The sequence below is a fragment of the Thamnophis elegans genome, chromosome 9 (assembly GCF_009769535.1).
Source record: "Thamnophis elegans isolate rThaEle1 chromosome 9, rThaEle1.pri, whole genome shotgun sequence".
Lineage (NCBI taxonomy): Eukaryota > Metazoa > Chordata > Lepidosauria > Squamata > Colubridae > Thamnophis > Thamnophis elegans.
In genome coordinates this window covers 32651823-32665807 of record NC_045549.1, presented here as the reverse complement: position 1 = coordinate 32665807, position 13985 = coordinate 32651823, and the positions used below count along the sequence as shown (strand labels likewise).

At 45.5% G+C, this 13985-nt stretch overlaps 1 protein-coding gene across 1 annotated transcript in view; it reads right to left on the bottom strand.

The window, feature by feature from the left end:
- The window catches only part of MAML3 (mastermind like transcriptional coactivator 3), a 353622-nt gene that overhangs the window by 135352 nt on the left and 204285 nt on the right, over nt 1-13985 (bottom strand). The window lies entirely within an intron of this gene.

Genomic DNA, 13985 nt, shown 5'->3' with positions numbered 1-13985 from the left:
GTAGGAAACTTCCAGAAAGCAGCCTTACGCAACTGTCTCACATGTTATGTAAAGAAGCACTGTTGAAAATTTCCCATTGCACTTTAATTTCAGGAGTTTTTATACCAAGGATTTTAAAAATACACTATTATAACACCACAATTATCTGTTTTGCCACATGTTGCTAGGTGAAACCAATAAACAAAATTAAACAAATAGTCCTCAGCGCAACAGTTGTTATTTGAGAAGCATTTTTCCTACTTCAGCTTGCAAGAAAATCTAGTGATTAATCCCAATATACTTTCCTTTTCATTATATACTGTACATCAGTTACAATATATACACCATAATGGAACATTTCCCAAGATAATGCATTGAATAATCAAAGAAGTACTTACTATATTGAATAAACTGCACAGCCAATTGTTTACTAGTAAAAATGCGCAGACCACCTCAGCCAAATTAATCTGGATGAGAAAAAATAGCTAGGATAAGGTAGGCCATATTGCCATTTCTCCCCAATGCAACCTGCCCTTCAGATAGGGTTTATATTTATTGTTTCTTCCCCTTTCAAATGCATGATAGACATAAAAGTACTTCATGGAACCAATTCAAGAAGAGTGCAGGTTTTATGTAAGAAGTTCACTGAGTTCCCATCCTTTTATTTTATGTAAATTCACCATATTATCATCTGAACATTCAGTAAATTATCAATCAATACTGTAGTGCCTCTGAGCAATGTGGTAAATGCCCAGGTAATGCCCAGGAGATCACACAATATTTTTTTTTCAAAATATATAATTGAACAGGGACATGCAGTCACTAGAGGCAGGGGAGGCGGGGCCTCACCAGTCTCCTCAGGAAAAGGAAAGAATTTTAAAGAATTTTTAAAAAATAATTAAAGCCAAGGTAGTTGCTACCAGACTCCAAGTCACAGTGACTTGGATTCTGCTTAGTGTTAACTGTAGGAGGAGGCGAGAGAACTATGGGCCTCCTTTGCATAAGGAATTTTTCGCCTTTTAAAAGTTAAGCAAGTGTTAAAAAGCGAAAAATTTCATATGCAAAGGAGGCACTGATTCTCCCGCCTCCTGATCTGGGAGCAGCGAATCATGCCTTGTTGCAGTTGAGCATGCTTATGTTGAGCAGGTTATTTCAGAGGGCGCGCTTCAGAGGAGAGAGGAGTGGGGGAGAAGGAGGAGGCTCACGACAGAGTCCTTGGTCGCCACCTGGAATAGAGCGGCGACTGAGGCGCTAGATCTTTGCGGCCTCTCCGCAGCAGTGGATATAGGAGGGCACTTTGGTTTACCGAGGAACTGCGGGAGATGAAGCGCCAAAAGAGACGCCTAGAGTGACGTTGGAGGGCTAGCAACTCCGAATCTGACCGAACACTACCAAGAGCCTTCACTAGGACTTATTTAGTGGCGATATGGGCGGCAAAATGTGCACATTTTTTCGCTCTTATTGTGTCCGCAGAATCTTGCCCAGCCGCCCAGATTAGGATAACCCCTTCCCTCCTGAAAGGGGGGGAAATGGGGGATGCTTTACAGGGATGAGCTGAGGAGTTTGCTCAGTTTCTGTCGGACAAAATAGCTCAGATTTAGACAGACCTGGACTCCATTTGGACAGAACCAGCGGAGATGCCGAGGGAGGGTCTTGTTCAGACTTTCTGGAATGAGTTCCAGCTTGTCACTCCTGATGAAGTGGACAAGGCCATGGGAGCGATGAGTGCCTCCACCTGTTTACTGGATCCATGCCCCTCCTGGCTGGTTTCGACCAGCAGGGAGGTAACACGAGGCTGGCTCCAGAGAATTACGAACGCCTCCTTGCAACCACCCCTAGCCTTGAGCCATCAGGGCCCCATGCCAACCAGCAGAGTCAGATTTTAAGGCTCTTCCTAAAGACCAAAAGGAATGAGGGCAGGTCTCACCTCTAGCAGCAAGATGTTTCAAGGGGGGGGGGGGGACATGGATTTTCTCCAGCCCAAATTTCTTGGTTGATGGGGACCGCCATAGGCCCTTTCTGCCAAAAATGGTGTAGCTGGCAAATCCCATTGGGGAAATACAGTTCCTCAGATATCCCGGATCCAAGCCATAAAGGGCTTTAAAGGTGATGGCTAACACCTTGAATTGGACCTGGAAGCAGATCAGCAGCCCGTGCAGTTTGCATAACAGTGGTGCTACATGTGCTACCCTAGGTGCTTCCAAAACTATTTGCACTGTTGCACTCTCAACCAAGTGTAATTTCTGAATATTCTTTAAGGTAACCCTATGTAGAGTGCATTACAACAATCCAAATAAGAGATGGCCAGGGTATGAGTCACTGAGTGCAAACCAGCAGCTTTAAAAAACGGTATTTTGCTGTTAATTTTAGTGGAGGACTCCTAGGTTGCTGGGACCTGCAGGAAGCACAGGGTCTGGAAATGACTACAACTCAGTGGTGGGATTCAGCCAGTTCGCACCTATTCAGAAGAACCGGTTGTTAACTTTCTAAGCAGTTCGGAGAACCGGTTGTTGAAAGAAATCTCATTTTGTGTTTTTCCACTTTACAGGGCTAATCTTGTAAGGAAGGCAGAAAGGAAACATTCTGGTATTGTTTCTAGCCTAATCTTTATTGTCCTGCTTACAGAAACTCCCTCTCCAGTTAACCTTTATTACATTGTAACAGCTAATGCAAAACGCCCGTCAATGTGAGTGATGTTGAGTTAGCCACACACACTCAGTCACATGACCACCGAGCCATGCCTACCCAGCTGGTCATTAGGGCAGAGAACCAGTTGTTAAAATTATTTGAATCCCACCACTGCTACAACTTCTCTAAACAAAGAAACAAGACAAGAAAACTGCACGAGTTACTTTCAAACATTCCCAGAATTCTTAGTTTTAGATTACCTACATCTTATTTTTTTTCAGCTTTCTTCAATCTGGGACTCTTCAGGTTAATTAGTAAATTAACAACTTCCATAATCCTCTTCCAACATGATATAGCAGAAAATATATTTGATGACACCAGGTCCTTTTATAAACTACGTAACACCAGGTAAAATCAGCTTGTTTATTGTATACTTTGTAATGTCTGAATCTACAAAAATGGAAATATCTGTTATATGTAATGTGATAGACCATAAACCTAGATTTAATTAATGTGCTTTTTGCTAGTGTAGATAGAAAGACACTATCAAAAGACACATTATAAGAAATAAACTTCAGTAGTCATAGAAAACAACATCAAGAATTTTACAGCTGTTAATTTCTTTCTATCTATCTATCATCCATCTATCTAGAGGTGGGTTCCTACTGGTTCGGTCCAGTTCTCCTGAACCGGTAGTGCTGCCATCAAACAGAGAGCGAACTGGTTCTCTGTTTTTGTTAAAAGAGGGCCCGCCCGCAGGTTATACTTACTGATCCGGGGCGGCAGCTTCTATTTCCACTCCTCAGCTGCTTTACCTTTTTTCTGACCAATTTTTATTCAATTGCTTGGCACGCGCGCTCAGCGAACCAGTAGTAAGCTGATTAGGAACCCACCACTGTATGTATGTATGTATGTATGTATGTATGTATGTATGTATGTATGTACGTACGTACCTACCTACCTAACAGGGGTGGTATGGCCGTACCAGATGGTGAAATTTAGTGTGCCTTCCCGTACCCGTTGGTCAGGAGGCCTCGTACCGGAACACTCCCTCCCCTCATTCGCTCTTTCACTCACCCTGCCAATCCTCACCATGCTGCCGAAAAGTTCTCAGAAGAAGAACCAGAAGAAGAAAGAACTGGTTAGTGGCTGGGGTGGGGGTGGGGAGATGTTGGGTAAGAGGGAAGAGGCAGAGGGGCTGCTAGAAGAGTGTGTGCCCATGCACAGGCTATGGGTTTTAAAAAACGTCTGAGTGAATCCAGGAAGAAGGAAGAGGCAGAGGGGCTGGAAGATACTATAGGAATACACACTTCCAGCCCCTCTGCCTCTTCCCTCTTCCTGGATTCACTCAGACATTTTTAAAACTCACAGCCTGTGCACACGGACACACTTCCAGCCCCTCTGCCTCTTCCCTCTTCCCTCTTCCTGGATTCACTCAGATGTTTTTAAAACCCATAGCCTGTGCATGGGCACACACTCTTCTAGCAGCCCCTCTGCCTCTTCCCTCTTACCCAACATCTCCCCACCCCCACCCCAGCCACTAACCAGTTCTTTCTTCTTCTGGTTCTTCTTCTGAGAACTTTTCGGCAGCATGGGAGGATTGGCAGGGTGAGTGAAAGAGCGAATGAGGGGAGGGAGTGTTCCGGTACGGGGCCTCCTGACCAACGGGTACGGGAAGGCACACTAAATTTCACCATCTGGTACGGCCATACCACCCCTGTTAGGTAGGTAGGTAGGTACATACATACATACATACATACATACATACATACATACAGTGGTGGGTTCCTAATCGGCTTACTACTGGTTCGCTGAGCGCGCGTGCCAAGCAATTGAATAAAAATTGGTCAGAAAAAAGGTAAAGCAGCTGAGGAGTGGAAATAGAAGCTGCCGCCCCGGATCAGTAAGTATAACCTGCGGGCGGGCCCTCTTTTAACAAAAACAGAGAACCAGTTCGCTCTCTGTTTGATGGCAGCACTACCGGTTCAGGAGAACTGTACCGAACCAGTAGGAACCCACCTCTAGATAGATGGATGATAGATAGATAGAAAGAAATTAACACCTGTAAAATTCTTGATGTTGTTTTTAAAACTCACAGCCTGTGCACAGCACACTCTTCCAGCCCCTCTGCTCTTCCTGGATTCATTCAGATATTTTTAAAACTCATAGCCTGTGCACACGCACACACTTCCAGCCCCTCTGTCTCTTCCCTCTTCCTGGATTCACTTTAAAAAATGTCTGAGTGAATTCAGGAAGAGGAAGAGGCAGAGGGGCTGGAAGTGTATGTGTAAGGTGGTCAGTAATGTTAGAGACTGGCCAGGACAGCCATATTTCTTCTGTAAGTAGCTGTTTTATTGTTTTGTGTACTTATTTTATTCTTATTTAAGTAGTAAGTGCACAAAATAATAAATTTCCTTTTTTTATATCTTCTTTTTGTAGGTCATTCTTTGGGGCAAAGAATTCAGTGACATCGACTTGGCCATTCCCACCCAGTCACATGACTGCCAAGCTACTCTCACCCGGTCACATAACTGCCAAGCTACTCTCACCCGGTCACATAACTGCCAAGCCACTTCGACTCAGTCACATGACTGCCAAGCTAGTCCCACCCAGTCACAACCTCACCAAGCCACTCCCACCCGGTCACATGACCACCAAGCCACAAAACAAGCCACACCTACAGAATAGGCTCTAAAAATTTTTGAAATCCACCACTACTACCTACCTACTTACCTACGAATTCTTAAGATATGGTTTGATAAGAAAGTCTTTTGCGTATTAATATTTTCAGTATTCCACAATGTGAATGGTGAGACTTTTTTTTTGCTCATATGTGGGCAAGTAGTTTACACTCTCACCACATTCAGAAGGATACAGACAACTTGGAAGGAGAACACAAGTTAATGGGGGGAGATATCTTGTTTAACTTTCTTGGCATCCACAACAAAAGTTATAGTGAAAAACTGCAAACAAAAAGTGTTTAGGCCTACATGTATATAAATTTAGTTTTTCAGCATTTAGGAAGACTGTTTTTTCCATCACAGGAATGCGCTAGAGATGTTGAGAGACCTTCAGCATGTAACTGATTAAGGTCTTGCCAATTTCAGGTAACAGGTAAACTGCCCAGGGTACTAATCAAGTAATTAAGGTCACAGAGCTGAGTTTGTTAATTTGCAGTTAGCACTTAACAGGGAAGCATGGGCCCTGGAGAAAACTGCTCAGGAAGAGATAACTTGTTAAGATACTCAAAAAAATGCACAATATTTTTTTAAGGCTATGCCTTAAATATCTATGAAATGCTATTTCAGAGACAGTGAAAAGAGTTCAGGCTTTTAAACATTCTTCTTGTATTGAGCTAATATTTCATTTTTTGATATGATTAAGTTAGTTCCAAAGTAAGGTGACCAGATTTTCAGATTGATAAAGAGGGACGCCATTGACCGGGGGTGGGGGGGAGCTAGGCCGTGGCGGTTACTGCCAGCCCGCGGCCTTGCTACGGATGTCTGGTCACCTTAATTATACATATCCTCTCTCTATCCATCCATCAGTCTGTCTGTCTATCTGCCTACCTATCTGTCTATCTAGTTATGGTATCTCTCTCTCTCTCCCTCTGTCTGTCTATCTGCCTGCCTATCTGTCTATCTAGTTATGGTATCCCTCTCCCTCTCTCTCTCCGTCCATCTATCTGCCTGCCTACCTATCTCTCTCTCTTTCTCTCTATCCATCCGTCTATCTGCCTGCCTATCTGTCTATCTAGTTATGGTATCTCTCTCTCTCCCCCCCCCTCTCTCTCCCTCTCCCTCTCTCATCTCATTATCATCTATCTCAGTGTTTCTCCACCTTGAAGACTTGAAAGTATGTGAACTTCAACTCCCAGAATTCTGGGAGTTGAAGTCCACACACTTTCAAGTCTCCAAGGTGGAGAAACACTGATCTATCTAATTAATATAATTATTTCTCCCTCTCTTTTTCACTCTCTCTCTCCCGCGCACACACGCAAATGCATAGGGCAGCCCACCTCACACACAGGTAACTCTGGGCGGCTTACAACATTATAATGCACACCCAAGCGAATAGAGTCAGGTGCCCATGATCCCTTTCCTGAGGGGGAAGGGCTGTGGAACACTGCAAAACTCTTCATGGTTGTGTCACTCTCTGGGGCTTTCAATTTCGCTTGTCCTCCCCACAACCTTTCCAAAGCCAAGCTTCATCCGATTCTAACCAATCCCAGCGCCTCTCGCATCTCTCCTTTGCAAGAGTCACCCTGGCCTCTGAGCATATGCAGAGGGCTGGGATGGGAGCTGGAGTCCGATGCCACTGGCAATCTGGGGCTGTTGTAAGCAGGTGCGGGGCTTCGGGGGAGGCGGGATGCGCAAAGCCCCCTCCCCTAATGCTTCCGGCTCTTCTAAAGAAAGGGGTCGGGAGGGCTTGTGCAGATCCCCTTCCCCCTATTCCCGCATCTCCTTGCAGGAACCTCCAATCACCAGGGGCATCGGACTCCAAATCCCATCGCACCAGCCCCCAATGCCCAGTGTCTTAGGACTCCAAATCCCATCGCAGGAATCCCCACTCACCAAGATCGTAGGACTCCAAGTCCCATCCCATCTGCTTCAAGATCTCCCTCGCAAGCTTCAGCAGCCCTGATGACAGCTCAGCACACTTCTTCTTCTCCACACACACCCCTCCCCTCCATTCTTTTCCTCAGTTCCCACGCCCCGGCGGATCTGCACAAGTTCGTCGCCGAGTTAAGCGTGTCTTGGATCCCAGCCCCGGGACACCTTTCTGCGGTTGGCCAAGCTCCTGCTCTCCTCACAAAAGGCAGCCTGGCTGACGTCTCTCTCTATTCCCTTCGCCCGCTGTCGGTTAAGAACAAAGCCCACGGAGGGGAAGCTGCTTGTTTGTGTGTCTGGGATTCTTTGGTGTGTGTGTGTGTGTGTAATTGTCTCCAGCTGAAGGAGCAGAAGTGGGAGGAATGAAGGTCAGAGAAGCCGGGGAAAAGATGCAACACCCCCCCTCATACTTCCCGCATGGGTTAAAGTAGAGCCTTGGGATGACCTCAGATGGAATCTCCCCCCTTCCCCTTGGCTTTGACCTAGGGAGATCCCAGACGCTCCCGCCACCCACCTGGAAAGGAGGAAAATCACGGAGTTGGGGAGAACCAGTGAGCTGGAGAAGGCTGTGGGTGTCTCCGCCATACACCCAGGCGCCAGCCCTGCTGCTGCCGCTACTAGGCAGGAGCGCAGGGGTGTCCAGCCAACCCGCTGGAAGCCTGGCAACTGACAATGGCAATCCGTCTTGCTTTCCCACTCCACTCCTCTTTCCCAACACAAAGGTAGACCGACGGAGAGGTAAGGCAGAAGAAGGGAGGGCAGTCGATGCCTCGACTGACAAGAGGCGTGTCCTTAGCAGGACCAGACAACAATGCATCCCACCCAGCCGCGCACTTCCCACGCCGGCGAGCGCCTACCTTCGCCTTCTTCCTCTGGCAGGCAGGCAGGCAAACCCTCTACGCTCCCAGCAGCCCCCGACTGCCTGATGTCTCGCCCTGCTGAAAAGCAGCAATGGTGGGCAACTCCACCAGCACCGGTCCGTTCTCCTAAGCTGGCCAGATCCCACGAAAGGATTTTTATTCCCTCCCCCGAGCTTAAGCGGTTCTTCCCAACTGCACGCCCTGGTGTGTATGTGTGTATGGCAGACATATCGCCGGAACGGCCAAAAGCCTCTTTCTTGACAGCGCTTGACAGCGTTGTTGGGGCCTGCGGGAGAAAGAAAGCACTTTAATCAGTGGGGTGAAGCACTTTCTTTTGCCCGCCCGAGCTCTGATGCGCAATGAATGAAAAATGGAGTTGGAGGGTGCTGGTAGACTGATATTATATGATCTATTTATAGCATCCTGCGCTTGCTGGAACTGCCTTTTCAGGCCTGAATTGGCCATCCCGAGCAAGCTTAGGTGGAGGGGCCGATGTTAGCCCTCCTCCCTTCTCCAATCCAAACCCCTTCCCCTCCCCCACAATTCAAACCTGGAAGGAACAGCCTCCCTTTCCTCATCCGCTCATCGAATCAGAAGATCAATACCCACGAAGCTTTAACCCCCCAATCACCAACCCCCCACCCCAAATAGGCAGACCTCTCCTCCCTATCCACAACCCCCCGCAGCTAGAAGAGGCCGCACGGTATTGTGACCCACCTGATCGACAAATGCACAGACATACAACTGGGGCAGGAGCGTGCAACTGCACGCGAAGGTCTCCGGAGCAATGTTTCTCCTTTCAGAAAAGGCGCATTCTCAGTGCACCGGGACTGCTCTGCTTCTCAAAGGGGTTGAGGCGCCCCCCACTCCTCACTTTCCAACGTGGGGCGGTGGTGGGAACGGGAGGAAGCTTTCATTTGCAATCTCGCCTTTTTCTTGGTGCTTCCAGCAATAGCACCAGCAAAAAGGCAAAGGGGAGAAAAAACGGAGGGGAGCCTGTCCCGAGGAAAATCTTTGGACCTGCCAAGCCCGGAGAGAAGGAGAGAAAGAAAGAGAGAGAGGGAGGGAGAGAACAAAAGGAAAGAAAGAGGGAGAAGCGCCCCAGCCCTTGATGCAGAGAGGGAGGCGCGAGGAGGAGAGGAAGGCGAGCTCCCCTCCTTGTTTGGCTTTTCTGGCCCAACTGGATTGGGAGAGGCACCACCCGAAGAGGTGGAGGCTTTTGCAGGGAGGAGGAGGGGGCAGCCTCTATATCTGTCCAGCCCAGGAACCGGAGCGATCAGGGATCTGGCAAGGCGGGCTAGGGCACGATCGCTTCGGGGATCGCACGTTTCCGAGCCAGTGCAGGATGCCGGCAAGGTTGAAGAGGAAAGCCTGGAAGTGGGGTTGGATCTCTGGCTTTGGAGAGGCCCGCCAGCCAATAGGGATGCAAAAGGGGAGGGGCGTGGCCCAGAGCGACCTGCCAATGGGAGGGAGCAGCTCAGGCAACCTCTAACTCTCAGCTAGCATAGTGGGAAGTCACCAGTGGTTTTCTCAAAATCTTTGGAGTGAAACTGAGATACTACATCGTGCATTCTTTCAAAAAAATTGGGACTTTTTAAGAATGCAGTGGGACACGGGACAAATTGTGCAAAATCGTGACTGTCCCGCCAAAATCGGGACGTCTGGTCACCTTATTCAAAAGACAAAAAATTCATCTGATTTTCAAATTCATCTGAATAGCATTGCATTCTATATGCATATCTATTCTATTCTATTCTATTTTATTCTATTCTATTCTCTCATCATGAAGAATATTGCCGGAACTACTACATTCCAAACAACATATAGAAATTAATTGAAATGTGAATATGCTAAAATTCATTGGAATTGTAGTGTCTAAAATGAATGCACAGCCATTAGCATGTTTCAGTGACTTCTTAAGTTACATTTGGAGGACATTTATTGCTCTCCAAAGATAGGTAAAACTTTAGAATAATATAATACATCTAGTTTCTTAAACTTATACAATATCCCAAAAGAAATGTCATAGACACATATAAAAATGGCAAGACAACCTTTTTCTGGCCCAGAAAGTTAGATTATAGAGGACCACTAGTTTATCAGGAATTTTATTCCAAAATGTAACATCGCAAACATCTAAATTTAATTTCATGTAAATTTAAACTTAAGTATGATTCAATATGATATGGCGAGTCCTCAATTTGCAACACAATTGGGACCAAGATTTCCAATACTAAACAAAATGGTTGCTAAATAAGTTAACATTTTATGATTTTTTTTTACCATGGTTGTTAAACAAATCCCTGCAGTTGTTAAGTAAATCTTTTTATTTATTTATTTATTTATTTATTTATTAGACTTATATACTGCTTCATAGGGCTTTCAGCCCTCTCTAAGCGGTTTACAAATTTTTTAGCAAATTGAGTCAGCAACTTGCCCCCACAGTCCGGGTCCTCATTTCACCCACCTCAGAAGGATGGAAGGCTGAGTCAACCTTGAGCCGGTGAGATATGAACTGCTGAATTGCAGATCACAGTCAGCTAAAGTGGCCTGCAGTACTGCACCCTAACCACTGCGCCACCTCGGCTCTTGTGGTTGTTAAATCTTGTGGTTGTTAAAACTAAATCCAGCTTCCTCCATTGACTTTGCTTGTCATAAACCCTCTGGAAAGATTGCAAATGGCAATCACATGTCCCTGGAATGCTGCAACCATTATAAATATATGCTAGTTGCCAAGTGCCTGAATTTTGATCATGTGACCATGGGGATGCCACGATGATCATAAATCACTTTTTTCAATGCTGTTGTAACCTTGAATAGTTGTTAAATGAATGGTTAAGTCAAGGACAATCTGTACAGATTTCTGAGTTAGCATTTAATTCTTTGCCCCTTCCACCATTGCAATTAAATTATAATTTTTAGAAGTCCCGTCTGCATGCAGCCCTCCTGCCTCTGGATTATAACTCCAACTCCTATTATCAGTGTCCAATATTTTGCTTATACTGGCTTGTGATGATGAGAGTCTTATAGTATTTACTACATCAGATTGTGAAATCAGATTGTGAAAGCCTGATGTAAAATAGATAAAAATCAAAATGTATGGGGATATTTTTAAGTGTCTAAATAATCTACAGTATGTAATGTTTACACACACACACATACACACACACACACCTATATCCTACATATCCAGGAACAACTCATCTTAAAATTCCTGAAAGGACTGCAATGGGCATATCACAAGGTATCTGCTACCTAAACAAGGGACCGCGTATGCCTGTCTACAGCATTTTTATCTGCTAGAAAAAAAGCTGCTGCACTTCATCCCACTAGCAGCAAGTCATTTTTCAGAAGAAATTAGACCAAGATGCCTGTTGTTATAGCAACAGTCAGAGCTACTTACACCGCCCCCTCCCACCTCCTATTTGACTTTAGTGGGCAGCTATTTCAATTATGTATAGGGAGTGACCACAACGGCGGCTGTTTAGTGATTTTATTGCTTCTTCAAAACAAGCTCAGAGGCTGAATCCTCTTTCAATGTTTAATCTGACGATAAAATTCAAATAGACTTTAGCATTTTACCCTGCCCATCTTGCTCTAACACAAACCTGTTGGTCAGACTGTTCACTAGTTACTAATACAAAGCTTTCAAATCTACCTGCATTAGACAAGGCTGCTCCCACTGATTTTGCTGTCCTTAAAACTAAATTCACTTCTGTCAGAAAAATAGCTCAGCAAAGGCTGACCAGAGGCTAGTAATAAAAGAAGAGTCTCCATGATATTTGTAGGGCAAAGAATCAATGAATTCTTCTAAATCTAAGCTCCTGAATGTCCTGTTGCTTTGAAAATTTTGGCTTGAGAATCCATTCAAGGATAGAAATATTTTGAAAGCTTTGAGACTGGCATGAGACTGGAAAGGAGTGCAAATTGATCGTATTTTTCTTTCATGAGGAATCCTAACAAATAACTATTCCTAAGAGCTTTGGCTAAGAGAAAGGTTTTAAAAAGAACAAATAACAAATCTTAATTCTCTGCTAAAACATGGGTGGCTTTTATTTTCAATGCCATTTCAAATGAGCTGCTAAATCATTTGTGCTCAAATGAACTTACATTCTTTGTACTAATAATTAAGAATTTAGGATCACATAACAGGCAGGCTGAGATGTGAAGGGAGAGAACCTCCAGTCTCAAATCTTATCTCAGAAACTGACAATTAAAGGGCATTGTCTAGATTGTATTGCTGCAGTATTGGGAATAACAAGATATATTCCATGTTTGTTCTAGATTTCCCACTATCTTAAACAATTCTATAACATAGCCAGTGAAATAATTTAATTTAATTTAATTTATTAGATTTATAGGCCGCCCAATCCCGGAGGACTCCGGGCGGCTTACACAGAACAAGAAAAGAAAAACAAACAAAATAAAAATAAAAATAAAAATAAAAATAAAAATTCTCCAACATGCATACATTCAAATTGGGGCTGGACCCTACATAATAAGGTCAACAGCCCCAGGCCTGCCGGAACAGCCAGGTTTTAACAGCTTTTCTGAAGGCCATGAGGGTAGGCGAGGTCCGGACCTCTGGGGGTAGCTGATTCCACAGTGTCAGAATGGCCACAGAGGAGGCCCTCCTCTGAGGCCCCGCCAGCCAACACTGTCCAGCTGACGGCGTCCTAAGGAGGCCCACCCTGTGGGATCTTATCGGCCGTTGGGAGGTATGCGGCAGTAGGCGGTCCCGCAAATATGCTGGTCCTGAGCCATGTAGGGCTTTAAAGGTAATGACCAACACCTTGAATTGCGTGCGGAGACCAATTGGCAGCCAGTGCAGCTCGCGGAGGATAGGTGTAATATGGGTGTATCTCGGTACACCCAATATCGCTCGCGCAGTTGCATTCTGGACTAGCTGTAGTCTCCGAACGCTTTTCAGGGGTAGCCCCATGTAGACCGCATTGCAATAATCCAGCCTTGAGGTGACAAGGGCGTGAGTGACTGTTTGAAGTGCTCCCCGATCCAAGTAGCAGCAATTGGTGCACCAGGCGAACCTGGGCAAAGGTCCCCCTGGTCACAGCCGACAAGTGGTGTTCCAGTGTCAGCTGTGGATCCAGGAGGACCCCCAAATTGCTGGCCCTCTCTGAGGGGTGTAAATTTTCACCCCCCAGGATCAAGGATGGACTGTCTGAACTGTCCTTCGGGGGCAGCATCCACAGCCACTCAGTCTTGTTGGGATTGAATACGAGTTTGTTTACCCCCATCCAGATCCTAACAGCTTCCAGGCATCAACACATCACGTCCGCCACTATACTGAGTTGGCATGGGGCAGATAGATACAGTTGCATATCATCTGTGTATTGATGGTAACCCCCACCTCCTCCAGACATCGCAGAAGGATGCCATGGTTGATGGTATCAAAAGCCGCTGAGAGGTCAAGAAGCACCAGGATAGAGGAGTGCTCGCCAGAGATCATCGGTCAGAGTGACCAAAGCGGTTTCTGTGCTGTACCCAGGCCTGAAACCAGACTGAAAGGAATCCAAATAAACCCTTTGGCTTTAACCAAAGAAAATTTAAATTTAAAATTGATTCTATTGGTTCAACATATGATTCCCCTCAGAGACAGATTAATGATAAAGAGGAGAGGTATGAAAAAGCCAGTGTATATTCTATTTTAAACATAGCTCTGCAAAGACCTACCTCAAACAAAGTAAAATATCTTCAAGCTCATCCTTCATGCTGTAGGAAGTTATCACCCAGCCCTCTCCCAGAAAAATGAAATATCCTAAGAAATATTGAAAAGGCAGAATATTTCTCTGGATGTGAAAAGGAAGAAACATGTTTTAAAAGACAGAATAGCTCCCTATAGCTTCCTGCCCATCCCCACTTTGTCAATGGGCCATTAAGAAGGCCAAGC